The sequence below is a fragment of the Bos taurus genome, chromosome 18, assembly GCF_002263795.3.
Source record: "Bos taurus isolate L1 Dominette 01449 registration number 42190680 breed Hereford chromosome 18, ARS-UCD2.0, whole genome shotgun sequence".
Lineage (NCBI taxonomy): Eukaryota > Metazoa > Chordata > Mammalia > Artiodactyla > Bovidae > Bos > Bos taurus.
The window spans coordinates 797,920-810,037 of NC_037345.1; the positions used below are offsets into that span (position 1 = coordinate 797,920).

General features: G+C 43.6%; 1 long non-coding RNA gene across 1 annotated transcript; it reads left to right on the forward strand.

Annotated features, from left to right (window-relative positions):
- Nucleotides 1-8,971: 8,971 nt before the first annotated feature.
- LOC132342767 (uncharacterized) lies at nucleotides 8,972-12,118 on the forward strand. Its single transcript, XR_009491248.1, has 3 exons — nucleotides 8,972-9,274; nucleotides 9,612-9,838; nucleotides 10,913-12,118. It is a non-coding gene; the product is annotated as an uncharacterized lncRNA (long non-coding RNA).

Here is a 12,118-nt window from a genome sequence, read left to right on the forward strand (position 1 = left end):
GGACATCTGCCTTCTATTAGACATATTTTTCTCCAGTGAAAATCTTAATCTTCAACTCTTCTTTAAGACCTCAGGGAGAGGCCACCAGCTGCCATGGCTTGTCAGGGAAAACCTAGCAATGTGAAAATCCTCATCTGGCAAGGAGCTGCAAGGGACATTTGGCCAGAGAAGCTGGGGGCCCTGAAGGGCCTGAAGGTAGGCATAAGCCTGGGAAAGTGATATGCAAGGATGGCCCTCCAGTTCTCTAAAGACTGAAAGCACCAAGAGGCTCCCGCCACACCTGTTCACCTGTAGCCCAAGGCTTTCCTCTTCCTCATGCAAGAAACTCTTTTGTCTCTTTAGTCCCAATCCAGCCAAGGTACTTGCAGATGTGGGGGGTTTCTTTGAAACATCCATCCTATTATCTGCTCTTTCTTCCTGTGATGGTTAATTCCATGCATAAACTTGACTTGGAATGGCATACCCAGATATATGGTTAAACATTATTCTGGGTTTATCTGTGAAGGTTTCTGGTTAAGACTAATATTTGAATCAGTGAACTAAGTAAAGCAGATCACTCTTCCCAATGTGGGTGGGCCTCATCCAATCTGTTGAAGATCTGTATAGAATGAAAGATTGAGTAAGAAAGAATTGCTATTTTCTATGTGACTGTCTTCTAGCTGGGACATTCCTTCAGGCTTGGACTCCAACTGGAATTTATACCATTATCTTTTCTGGTTCTTAGGCCTTCAGACTTAGGCTGGAAATATCCTATTGGCTATTTAAGGTCTTCAGTTGACCTTGGACTTCTCAGCCTCCATAATTATATAAGCAAATTTTTTCTAGTAATTTGTATACATTGATACCATTCCTCTGGAAGATGCAAATGAACATATTCCCCAAGACAAAGGCCCAGGTCAGAAGGAAAATGATGGCTGTACTCCCAAGGCCTGCAGCAGAATGGAGGGTATTGCTTTTCACAAAGACCCCAGGCTTGTAAGAATCCAATCTTCAAATCTCAACAAGGACTGAAAGGTTGTTGTTGAATCACACGAATACACCGGGATTCTTGGCCCCCAGAGGAGAAGAATTCAATCTGGGGCCAGAGACGAGGCTTGATCGCTCAGAGCTTTTGTGTAATAAAGTTTTATTAAAGTACAAAGGAGATAGAGAAAGCTTCTGACATAGGCATCAGAAGGGGGCAGAAAGAGTACCCCCCTGCTAGTCTTCAGCTGGATGTTATATAGTCACTAGCAGTCTGTTAATGAAAGAAAGGAATGTCTTAAAATTCAGAATGGCACCAGGCCCCTCACCCATAAGATGCATTTTGGGATAATGTTGGCGCCAAATGTTTTATCCTGGGCCATAAAATGATTAACTTGAATCTTGAAGAAGGGCAGACCACCATACAAATAGTTTCATTTACATAGATTAGGGGAACAATATCCATACTGGTTTGTCAAGTAGGTTCTGGGCCAAGAGGTGGAACCGACTTGGAGACAGAGTTTGGGGTATAGGCATAGTACATTAGCATAGCTTAAGACAAGCATTTCCACAAGAAAAAGGCATTGGTTATCTCTAGGCGAAACCAGGTGTCATTATGGCAACACAGCATTTTAAGAGAAACCTCCCTTTAAATTTGTATAGAGAAGGAAAAAATATTGCTAGTTTGTTTCCTCCTGCCCCTTAAGAGAGATAAAAATGTCTGACACTTGCAAGCTATTTCCTCCATTTGGAGACCCCCTGGCCTTCCTCCCTGTTACCCTCTCATTTTCATCGACTCCAGTCCCCAGGTTCTGGTCTACAAAGACTGTGAAAAGTTTGTCCTTTCTTCCTCCTTGAGAATTCCAGACCCCTCTCTCCTTGGGGACCCCTAGATTTCCTATCAACCTGCCTAGGAAATGACTCTGTCAGGACTATGGGTCTCAGAACTACAGGTGCATACTTTTCTAGTCTCATAAAAGCTCAGACTTTTTGTTTGGGAGATCATTAAGATGAACATCCTTAGAAAGCCATAGCCAGTTAAGATTCATTTCCAGTGTAATACACCTTGATGGCTCTATTAGACACAAAATAAGTGGGGAACCAAAGACTGTTGTTTAAAGATCAAGACCTGCTAAGAGCAATTTTAATGTTTCTGTTTGTAATTAAAGGAATAAAGTTCTGGAAAGTTACTTCTCTGAGCTTGGGAGGTGACAGAGGGAAGTGCAAAATGGTTTATCAGTTCAGTTCAGTTCAGTCGCTCAGTCGTGTCCGACTCTTTGCAACCCCATGAATTGCAGCACGCCAGGCCTCCCTGTCCATCACCAACTCCCAGAGTTCACTCAGACTCACGTCCATCAAGTCAGTGATGCCATCCAGCCATCTCATCCTCTGTCATCCCCTTCTCCTCCTGCCCCCAATCCTTCCCAGCATCAGAGTCTTTTCCAATGAGTCAGCTCTTCGCATGAGGTGGCCAAAGTCCTGGAGTTTCAGCTTTAGCATCATTCCTTCCAAAGAATATCCAGGGCTGATCCCCTTCAGAATGGACTGGTTGGATCTCCTTGCAGTCCAAGGTACTCTCAAGAGTCTTCTCCAACACCACAGTTCAAAAGCATCAATTCTTCGGCGCTCAGCCTTCTTCGGTGTCACATAAAAATAACAAAGACACTTCACAGCCCTTATCTTGATTTTGTAATTCATGAAGCAAGAATGAAGATTTCTTCCTGGGCCTTTATCACTTTTTTTTTTCCTTTCCTGGGGGGAACTAGGGAGAACAGTGCACAGGATGAAAGAAGTTTATTTCTCTGTGGTCAACAGACTGGAGAAGCCAGGTTTCTCCCACAAAAATAAGACTCATGCCTGGAGTCCCTCAGGTGTCACGCTTTTAGTTCTCTCAACATGAGGTTTTCTGCTTGCCCACCTCAAGATGATGGACATCTGGAAGGCTAGCATTTGGCCAGGGGTCTTGCCATGGAAGAAGGCACTCACCAGGGCTCTACACGAAGCAGACAGACCTTTCCTTCACAAGCATTTTCCTTGGACATTCATGGTGCTGAACAGCTTAGCACAAACCTGTATTTCTCCTCAAATTCACACATCGGCATCCCTACTAGCAGCACCCGGGGAGCCAAGCCTTCTGGTAGCACCTTGCCTGACCACTCTTTCAGAGAGCTTACTGGAGGGGGCTAGACAGAAAGCAAGGCTTGGAGGCAAGGTCTATTGTCCTACATCAATCCTGGCCCCTCAGCTCAGATGTGTCTGTAATGATGCTGGGCTGATTTGAGCTGTGTTTCACTTCACAGCACTCAGACTGACTGTAAACCCAAAGGAAATCCACCAGAGAGTTTCCTTATGGAACAAACTCTGAGATGGAGAAGAGCAGGCAAGATGTTTTATTAGGGGGAACTGTTGGGCATAACATCTATTAAGTGGGAAAATGAAGAGTAGAATTAGGCAGAGCGAAACACTGGGCCAGGATGCAGCACCAGCAGAGGCCTCGGCCAACCCAGCAGAGAGCTCCACAGAGATGTTTCTGGCTGGTTTGAAGGGTAATCAGTCATTGAATGTGGGCTGATTTGGGAAAGGTACACGAACTTGGGTAAGGCTATTTTCTTCATTCAAAATAATTCCCCTAGAGGGACAGCTGAGGATCACTGAATAGCCCCCCAGTTCTCTGGTTGGAAAGAGTTCTGGGCTGCCCATCTCCCCTAGTCCCTAGCACCAAGAATTCCAAGATGTTCTCTGGGGCTCCAGCAATATCCCTAGGACTGCTCTGTACCAATGACACACCCTGTTCTTGTTGTTCAGTAACTAAATCTTTGTGACTCCACGAACTGCATCATTCCAGGCTTCCCTGTTCCTCACCATCTCCCAGAGTTTACTCACACTCATGCCCACTGAGTCAGTAATGCCATCCAAATATCTCACCCTCTGTCATCCCCTTCTCCTCTTGCCTTTGATCTTTCCCAGCATCAGGGTCTTGTCCAATGAGTCAGTTCTTCACATCAGGTGGTCAAAGTATTGGAACTTCAGCTTCAGCATCAGTTCTTCCAATGAATATTTAGGGTTAATTTCCTTTAGGATTAACTGATTTGATCTCTAGCTATCCAAAGAACTCTCAAGAGTCTTTTCCAGCACAACAGTTTGAAAGCAACAATTCTTTGATGCTCAGAGTTCTTTATGATCCAACTGAAAAAGCCATAATTTGACTATAAGGACCTTAGTTGGCAAAGCGATGTCTCTGCTCTTTAGTATGCTATCTAGGTTTGTCATAACTTTTCTTTCAAGGAGCAAGTGTCTTTTAATTTCGTGGCTGCAGTCACTGTCTGCAGTGATTTGGGAACCCAAGAAAATCAAATCTGTCACTATTTCCACTTTTTCCCCAACTATTTGCCATGAAGTGATGGGACCAGATGTCATGATCTTCGTTGTTTAAATTTTGAGTTTTAAGCCAGCTTTTTCACTATCTTATTTCATCCTCATCAGCCAGCTTTTTCACTCTCTTCTTTCATCCTCATCAAGAGTTCCTCTTCACTATCTGCCATAAGAGTGGTATCACGATCATATCTGAGGTTGTTGGTATCTCTCACAGCAATCTTGATTCCAGCTTGTGATTCATCCAAGCTGCATATAATCTGCATGTAAGTTAAATAACCAGGGTGACAATAGACCTGCTTGACATACTCCTTTCCCAAATTTGAACTAGTCCATTGTACCATGCCTGGTTCCAACTGTTGCTTCTTAGCCTGAATATAGATTTCTCAGGAGGCAGGTAAGGTGGTCTGGTATTCCCATCTCTTGAAGAATTTCCCACAGTTGGTTGTGATCCACACAGTCAATGGCTTTAGTGTAGTCAATGAAGCAAAGCAGATTATTTTTGGAATTTCCTTGTTTTTTTTCAATGATCCAGTGGATGTTGGCAGTTTGATCTCTGGTTCCTCTGCCTTTTCTAAATCCAGCTTGAACATATGGAAGTTCTTGGCTGATGTACTGCTGAAGCCTTTGGAAGGCTGATGTACTGCTGGAAGAACTTTGAGCAACATCTTGCTAGCATGTGAAATGGTCACAATTGTATGGTAGTTGCAACATTCTTTGGCATTGCCTTTCTTTGAGATTGGAACTAAAACTGACCTTTCCCAGTCCTGTGGCCACTGCTGTGTTTTCCAAATTTGCTGACATATTGAGCATAACATTTTAACAGCATCATCTTCTAGTATTTTAAATAGCTCAGCTGGAATTCCATCACCCTCACTAGCTTTGTTCACAGTAATGCATGAATCAAGGTAATTTGGACATGGTGAAGTAGGAGATGGAAAGAGTGAACATTGATATTTTAGGAATTAGTGAGCCAAAATGGACAGGAATGGGAAATTTTAATTCAGATGACCATTATATCTATTCCTGTGGGCAAGAATCCCTTAGAAGAAATGGAGTAGCCCTCATAGTCAACAAAAGTGTCCAAAATGCAGTACTTGGATGCAATCTCAAAAACAACAGAATGACTTCAGTTCATTTCCATTCCATTTGAATGACAAACCATTCAACAACACAATAATCCAAGTCTATGCCCCAATAATGCTGAAGTAGCTGAAGTTGAGTGGTTCTATGAAAACCTACAAGACATTCTAGAACTAACACCAAAAAAAAGATGTCCTTTTCATCATAGGGGACTGGAATGCAAAAGCAGGAAGTCAAGAGATACTTGGAGTAATGGGAAAGTTTGCCCTTGGAGTACAAAATGAAGCAGTGAAAAGGCTAACATAGCTTTTCCAAGAGAACACACTGGTCATAGCAATCAACCTATTTCAACAAAACAAGAGACAAATCTACAGATGGTAAATACTGAAATCAGATTTATTATATATTTGTAGCCAAAAATGGAGAAGCTCAAAACAGTCAGCAAAAACAAGAGCTGGAGCTGTGGCTAAGATTATGAGCTCCTTATTGCAAAATTTAGGCTTAAATTGAAGAAAGGGAAAACCACTAGACCATTCAGGTATGACCTAATTAGAGTGGAGGTGATGATAGATTCAAGGGATTAGATCTGAAAGACAGAGTGCCTGAAGAACCATGGCAGGAGGTTCGTAACATGTACAGAAGATGGTGACCAAAACCATCCCCAAGAAAAGAAATGCAAGAAGGTAAACTGCTGTCAGAGAAAGCCTTAAAAACAGCTGAGAAAGAGGGGAAGCAAAAGGCAAAGGAGAAAGGGAAAGGTATACATAACTGAATGCAGAGGTCCACAGAATAGTAAAGAGAGACAAGAAAGCCTTCTTAAGTGAGCAATGGTGAGAAAGAGAGGAAAATAACAGAAGGGGACAGACCAAGGATCTCTTCAAGAAAATTAGAGATACCCAGGGGGACATTTCATGCAAAGTCGGGCACAATAAGACATAAACCCCAAGGACCTGACAAACACAGAAGAGGTGGCAAGAACACACAGCAAAACTGTATTTAAAAAGTCTTAATGACATGGATAAACACAATGGTGTGTTTGCTCACCTAGAACCAGACATCCTGAAGTATAAAATCAAGCGGGCCTTACTATGAACAAAGCTAATGGAGGTGATGGAATTCCAGTTGAGCTATTTCAAATCCTAAAAGATGATGCTGTTAAAGTGCTGCACTCAATATGCCAGCACATTTGGAAAACTCAGCAGTGGCCACAGGACTGGAAAAGATCAGTTTTCATTCCAATCCCAAAGAAGGACAATGCCAAAGAATGTTTCAACTACTGTATAATAGCACTCATCTCACATTCTCACAAGGTTATGCTCAAAATCCTTCAAGCTAGGCTGCAGCATTCTGTGAACCAAGAACTTCCAGATGTATAGGCTGGATTTAGAAAAGTCAGAGGAACCAGAGATCAAATTGCCAGCATCCACTACATCACAGAGAAACCAAGGGAATTTCAGAAAAAAAAAAATCTACTTCTTCTTCATTAAGTACACTAAAGCCTTTGGCTGTGAGAATCACAACAAACTGTGGAAAATTCTTATAGAGGTAGAAACACCAGACCATCTTACCTGTCTCCTGAGAAGCCTGTATGCAGGACAAGAAGCAACCATTAGAACCAGACATGGAACAGCAGATTGGTTCAAATTTGGGAAAGGAGTATGTCAAAGTTGTATACTGTCACCATGCTTACTTAACTTATATACAGAGTATATCATGAGAAATTCCAGGCTGCATGACTCAAAGCCAGAATCAAGATAGCTGGGAGAAGTATCAGCAACCTGAGATATGCAGATGATACTTTAATGGCAGAAAGTGGAGAGGAACTAAACAGCCTCTTGATGAGGGTGAAAAAGAGTGAAAAAGCTGGCTTAAAACTCAGTATTCAAACAACGAAGATAACGGCATCTTGTCCCAACACTTCATAGTAAATAGATGGGGAAAAAGTGGAAACAATGATGCATTTTATTTTCCTGGGCTCCAAAATTACTGCAGACAGTGACTGCAGCCACAAAATTAAAAGACACTTGCTCCTTTGAAGAACAGCTATGACGAACCTAGACAGCATATTAAAAAGCAAAGACATCACTTTGCCAACAAAGGTCCTTATAATCAAAGCCACGGTTTTTCCAGTAGTCATGTACAGATGTGAGAGTAGGACCATAAAGAAGGCTCGGTGCCAAAGAATTGATATTTTCAAATTGTGGTTCTGTTCTTATTTTCAATTGTGACTCTACAGGAGAGTCCCTAGGACAGCAAGGAGATATAACCAGTCATTCCTAAAGGAAATCAACCCTGAATATTCATTGTAAGGACTGATGCTGAGGCTGAAGCTCCACTTTGGCCACCTGATGCAAAGAACTGACACATTGGACAAGGCCCTGAGGCTAGGAAAGATTGAAGGCAAGAGAAGAGGTGCAGCAGAGGATGAGATGGTTTGGATAGTATCACTTACTCAATGGACAAGAGTTTGGGGAAACTCTGGGAGACAGTGAAGGACAGGGAACCCTGGCATGTTCATGGAGTCACAAGCTGTCAGACACAATTTAGCAACTGAACAACAATGCTTGCTCAGACCCACTTGACTTCACATTCCAGAATGTCTGGCTCTAGGTGACTGGTCACACCATCATGGTTACCTGGGTCATTAAGATCTTTTGGGGGTAGTTTTTTGTGTGTATCTTCCCACCTCTTCTTAATCTCTTCTGCTTCTGTTAGGTTCTTACAGTTTCTGTTCTTTAATTGTGCCCGTTTTTGTATGTCATGTTCCCTTGGTATCTCTAATTTTCTTGAAAAGATCTCTAGTCTTTGCATTCTATTGTTTTCTTTGCATTATTTACTTAAGAAGGCTTTTTTATTTCTCCTTGCTATTCTCTGAACCTCTGCATTCAGTTAGGCGTATCTTTCCCTTTCTCCTTTGCCTTTCACTTCTCTTCTTTTCTCAGCTATTTGTAAGGCCTCTGCAGACAACCATTTTGCCTTCGTGCATTTCTTTTTCTCGGGTATGGTTTTAGTCACCACCTCTTGTACAATATTACAAACCTGCATCCATAGTTCTTTAGGCACTCTATCAGATCTAATCCCTTAAATCTATTCATCACCTTCACTGTATAATCATAAGGGATTTGATTTAGGTTACACCTGAATGGCTTCGTCGTTTTCCCTACTGTCTTCAATTCAAGCCTGAACATTGCAATAAGGTGCTCATGATTTGAGCCACAGTCAGCTCCAGGTCTTGTTTTTGCTCACTGTATTGAGCTTCTCCATCTTTGGCTGCAAAGTATATAATCAATCTGATTTCTGTATTGACCATTTGGTGACATCCATATGTAGAACTATCTCTTGTGTTGCTGGAAGAGGATGTTTGCTATGACCAGTGTATTCTCTTGGCAAAGCTCTGTTAGCCTTTGCACTGTTTCATTTTGTACTCAAAGGCCAAACTTGCCTGTTATTCCAGATGTCCCTTGACTTCCTACTTTTGCATTCCAGTCCCCTATGATGAAAAGGACATCTTTTGGTGTAGTTCTAGAATGTCTTGTAGGTTCTCATAGAACCACTCAACTTCAGCTGCTACACAGGGGCCCTGCTAAGAATGTGACCTCCTGGCAACAGGCACCTGGGATGGGCAGTGAGCCTGGCCTAATAGCATGGCAGCCAGTCAGTTGAACCCACTGCTACAGTTTGCATAGGCCAGCAAGGACTGAGTCATCTGGCAGCAGGACCTGTGGCAGAACACGATGACAGAGAAAGGACCCGCTGTTGGCCTCCACTTTGGGCCAGGCACAGGTGGTAGGGAAGCAGAGAGCTCTGCTCAGTGGAGAGAGGAGGATGAAGCTCAAGTTTCAAGAAGAGAGCCTAGGTGAGAGGGTAGGGAGTGCACAGCTGCTGACCAGGCAGCCTCCTGGACACAGGTGCTGTGGAGCTGAGTGCTGGCGGAGATTTGACCTTCCCTGAGGCCACAGGGTGGGCACCAACCTCTTCTAACCAGGAAATCCCTGTTCTTCAGGGTCACAGACCCCAGAGAGGTACCACTGCCTTGGGGCCTCGGGGACCACCTCTGCGTCGCCCCCCTGCCAGTAACTCCTGTCTCGTTCCCCGAAACAGGAAAGCTCTGCTTGCAGTGCTGGGAAGTTCACTGCTATTTTTTTTTCTCTCTCACGTCACTACAGATGCTGAATTATGTCTCTTACCCACAGGGGACAAGCGCAGCAAGAGGAGGAGAGGGAAGGTCACCTGTCCTGCTGCCTCACCAGCATTCCTCTCCTGGTTTGTTGTGCTCAGGCTCCAGGCTAGCTGAAGAGCAGCCTTCCTGCTTTCACTCCGGCATTGCTCCTTATAGGAGAGCCAAGGCCTGTGGGCCTGGCTGCTTTATTGTCACCACCCAGCCACTGGGTACTGAGCCATGGGTTCACCTCTGCTGAGGGTGAGGCGTCAAATCCATGAGAACTCTTCATTGTGAAGATCCTAGAAAAGGGTGCCAGCATCCCACAAGGGAGGGATGTTCACAGGCAAGGTCCCCGGTAGACCTTAGGAGAGAAGCAGGCCTGACTGAGCAGCCCTGTGCAGACCAGGATAAGCCCCCAGGGTTTCAGCAATGCTAGTGATGTCTGAATGGAAGCCTCAGGGAAGGGGATTGAGAGCAAGTGGGGATGGAGAAGGTGGGGAGATGGGAGGTTGGGGAATGGAGGGTGTGAAGGATGAGGATGCCACGTACTTTTTTCTAGCCTGGATCTATGGACATTTGGAGGGCTCCAGAGAGAGAGAGGAGCCCTGAAGGGGAGGAAATGGCCATTTTCTAAGCCCTCTTTGAAGTCCAGGGATCCAGCAGGCATGATTCCAGGGCTGTCATTTGTTTCCTGTGCTGTTATAACAAATTACCAAAAACTTAGTACAAATGTATTGTTTTACTATTTTGGAGGTTAGAAGTTAAACGTGGGTCATACTGGATTAAAATCAAGGTGATGGCAGAGTTTTGTTCCTTCTAGAGACTCTGAAGGGAGCAGGGGAACAGCGTGTGCCACGCCTGGGAGCCTGAGGGAGAGTGGTGAACGCAAAGACCACCACACCTGGAGCACTGGGTGGGGGAAGCAGCCCTCTCGGCCAGTGTGAGCAGGTCTGTCCATAAGTGGCTTCTATGTGGGAAGCCATGGGGAGCTTATTAAGTAGGGGACACAGCCAGAGTCATGCTTCAAAATAATCCTGGCTATAAAGTGGAGGAAACATTGAAGGTGGGACAGTATTGCCACAAGGCACCTGTGAAGAGACCTTGTCTATAGTCCAGGAGACAGGGGATTTGAATCAGAGTGTAACATAGGTGCGTGCTAAGGTGCTCCAGCTGTGTCCAGTTGTTTGCAACCCCATGGACTATAGCAGCCAGGCTCCTCTGTCATGGGATTCTCCAGGCAAGAATGCTGGAGTGGGTTGCCATGGCCTACTCCAGGGGATCCTCCTGAACTGGGGATCAAACCCACATCTCTTGCATTTCCTGTATTGGCAGGTGAGTTCTTTACCACTACTGCCGCCTGGGAACAAGCGTCAAAGCCTGGACTCCACCCCAAGCCTAAGCTGGTTGCACTGAACTGAATCTTGCGGGCACCATATCTTAACCACTCCAGGAACTGCCAAGTCCTGAGGCTTGTTGAGAAAAACTCCCCAGCTCTGTGCTGGGGAAAGGCTGTCCTAAGAATAGCAAGTCTGTGCCTTTCCAGAGTGGAATTCTGAAAGAAAGGAGTCCATACCCACGGTTTCATATTTTCTGTCCTATGACCTCCAGAGCAGGCCTTGTGGGGTTAGCTCTCCCCCACTGTCCTGGGAAGATTATGCTAAAGTAACTTCAGCAAGTCTCAGCTCCCTCAGTCCCTGAGGAGAAGACACACTTTCAACATACAACATCATCTGCGCAAACAAAGAATTTTCATCAAAGTTGGAAATCAACACCCACCCAGGCTTTTGGCACCAAATGGGTTCAGGGATGTAGCTGATGGAGCTGCTATAAAAACTTTATGCTGTAAAATACTGCACAAATTTAAAAATGTTAACTGGTTAGAATGTCATAATTTTTATGCACATGTAAAAAAGGTTAATGAATTTTATTCCACACACATAATTTAAATTATAAAACAATCAAATTAATTTTCAGGTAATACTTTGGGCCCAAATCAAGTAAATTTCAAGTCATTATAACTTTAGAAAGAGACATTAATTTGAATATGGAATTTAGATCCATTAAAAATCTCAACTTTAAATAGTGATAATAGAAATCAGAAAAGTTTGAGAGTGGTTAAGATTAATTAAGTGTGAATGCATTTGGGAAAAGAAAATTATAGCACTGTAATTTTAGAATGCAAATGAGGTCAAAAAGTTTAAACTAATTACATCTATATATAAACACTGCCTCAAAACAGAAAAATATTTCATTACAAGGATTTGTAAGTACTGTATTCTGTAATTCTTATTACATAATTAGCAACAAATTGGTAAATTGCAATTGTTGTCAGCTCATCAGACTATCCTGAGAGTTCAGCTGGTATCAATTTAAAATTCTAACTCCTCAAAGTTCGCTTCAGCCTGATTTATTTGTCCTGTGAGGTAAACAGTGTACATGACCCACTCAAGCCCCTTAAATCCCTCTCCTATTTTGCAGACTTTGCTTCTGTAGGTTCCTACCTGCAGTGGTCTGCTGGCACCTTGCCTGAGGTTCTGG